The following is a 2,500-nucleotide window of genomic DNA, read 5'->3' as shown; positions in this document are numbered from 1 at the left end:
TATTAATTGGTGTGAATTTTCATGCACTCAAATATGAACCAAGTTTGAAATCTCTGTGACAACGAGGTCCAAACTTATGGCTGATTACGGGAATTACACATTCTGCTTGACCATGACCTTTGACTTTGACCTTCCAAAATCTAACCATTTCCAGCTTTTTACATAAGTTAATCCCAGCATGTTTCACTACTCTGCGATTAAAATTGTGGCCAGGAAGCTGTTCACAAACAAACGCGCACACACACACAAGCACACATACAGGGGTAAAACATAACCTCCCTCCAACTAAAAAAAAAAAAAAAAAAAAAAAAAAAAAAAACTATGAAACATGCACAGAGAACAAACTGAATGATGGTACTAGAGATTAATATCAAGAGGAATCCAACAGACTGAAAGATTTTGTCTAAAAAATTGAAATGAGTCAACAGGATAGATCGTTCACCTAGAATTTCAAGTCTTTATTATTATTATTATTATTATTATTATTATTATTATTATTATTATTATTATTATTATCATTACTTGCTAAGCTACAACCATAGTTGAAAAAGCAGGGTACTATAATCCAAGGGGTCCCAACAGGGAAAATAGCCCAGTGAGGAAAGGAAACAAGGAAAAATAAAATATTTTAAGAACAGTGACATTAAAATAAATATTTTCTATTTAAACTATAAAAACTTAACAAAACAAGAGTAGGAGAAATAAGATAGAATACTGTGCCCGAGTGTACCCTCAAGCAAGAGAATTCTGGCCCAAGGCAGTAGAAAACTTTAGTATAGAGGCTATGGCACTACCAAAGACTAGAGAACAATGGTTTGATTTTGGAGTGTCCTTCTCTTAGAAGCGCTGCTTACCATAGCTAAAGAGTCTCTTGTACCCCTACCAAGAGGATAGTAGCCACCGACAATTACAGTGCAGTAGTTAACCACTTGGGTGAAGAAGAATTATTTGGTAATCTCAATGTTGTCATTTGTACGAGGAGAGAGGATAATCTGTAAAGAATAGGCCAGACTATTCGCTTATGTATTGGCAAAGGGAAAGTGAACCGTAACCAGAGAGAAAGATCCAATGTAGTATTGTCTGGCCAGTCAAAAGACCCCATAACTCTCTAGCGGTAGTATCTAAAATACTTTTGCTCAATATGCCATTTTATTGAACAATTGAAGAAGAAACAGACCGAATGCATTGCTGAAGAAGTAAATTTGCAATAAAGTATCACATATAGAATTGTAAATGAACTGTATATTGTCAGTTCAAATATCTGCATGTTAAGGACCTACTGTCTTTAGCCTACATGCAATCATACTTTAAGTTCTATTAGGGTTCAACTTCATCCTACTTAATTTTCACCATGCGCCAATTTTACCGTGCTAGGCGGTATATCTTAGGAATCCATGTTTGCTAACAGTTATATTAGCGTATGAGCACCCTGGTGAAGTAACGAAACTTTGGGTGTGGAGGAAATGCGTCCCCCACCCCTTAATCTCAAAGAAGGCACTGGCAGCAGGATGACGGATTGGGTTTAAGGCAATGGACAAGCTGTCTCTTCGGCTTATACCCTCGGTCCTTAGCGGACGATCTTACTAGAATTAGTACGGACCGGGAGGGGTCACTTGCCTTAGTTAGGCACTGCGCATCACAAAGAACTGTCAAGCACATCAGCCTAAAAGGGTTGCCTTTTCCTTTGGACAGTGAGTGACAGAGCCATCTGGCACCAGTAAGTTGGTAATGGCTGGATTCAACAGAAGACACATTACTCGCAGGTGAAATAATGAACCTTTATTTACAGCTAAGCACACACACACACACACACACACACGCACACACACACACACACACACACACACACACACACACACACACAGACCACGACCTAGTACACAGTAGTCTAATAACAGAATGCCGGTCAGGCAGGGATTATACAGGGGTGAAAAGACAATTACATAAAAGCCTAATAGCCGAATAGCAAAACATATGCACAGTAAATAGATAAGGCTGTAAAGATAATTACTTAACAGCCTAATAGCCAAGCAAAATATAAACACTACCGTGACCGCTTTTTTTTTCTTTTTACAATATAAATTAAATTTTTGAATTACAGTCGCGAACATCTAACGTAACTGAAAACCACATTTAGCAAAAATAACATTGTCCATTTGCCAGTAAATTCTACACCATAGAATGAAAATTCAGTGTAGCCCATCATTTATGTTCCTGGGCTGCACCAGAAGGGGTATATTTTTATTGTCAAATTGTATTGCTTTTCATTAATAATAAAGTCTAAGCAACAGTTCTTCAGACATAAAATAGGAGCATCATTTTATACAGAAACATTCCTGTAACTCTGTAACCCTCTCCTGTAACCGATGGACAAATATTCATCGAAGTTAATCTTACAATACTGAAATCACTCTAGGCTAAGATATGGCGTGTCCACTTTGTGTAACAACTTTCATCAACTGACAACAAAATCTTATTGATCTAAAAACTTGTTTTTCTT

This window comes from Palaemon carinicauda, chromosome 15 (assembly GCF_036898095.1).
Source record: "Palaemon carinicauda isolate YSFRI2023 chromosome 15, ASM3689809v2, whole genome shotgun sequence".
In the NCBI taxonomy this organism is placed as follows: domain Eukaryota; kingdom Metazoa; phylum Arthropoda; class Malacostraca; order Decapoda; family Palaemonidae; genus Palaemon; species Palaemon carinicauda.
This window is presented reverse-complemented; position numbering follows the sequence as displayed.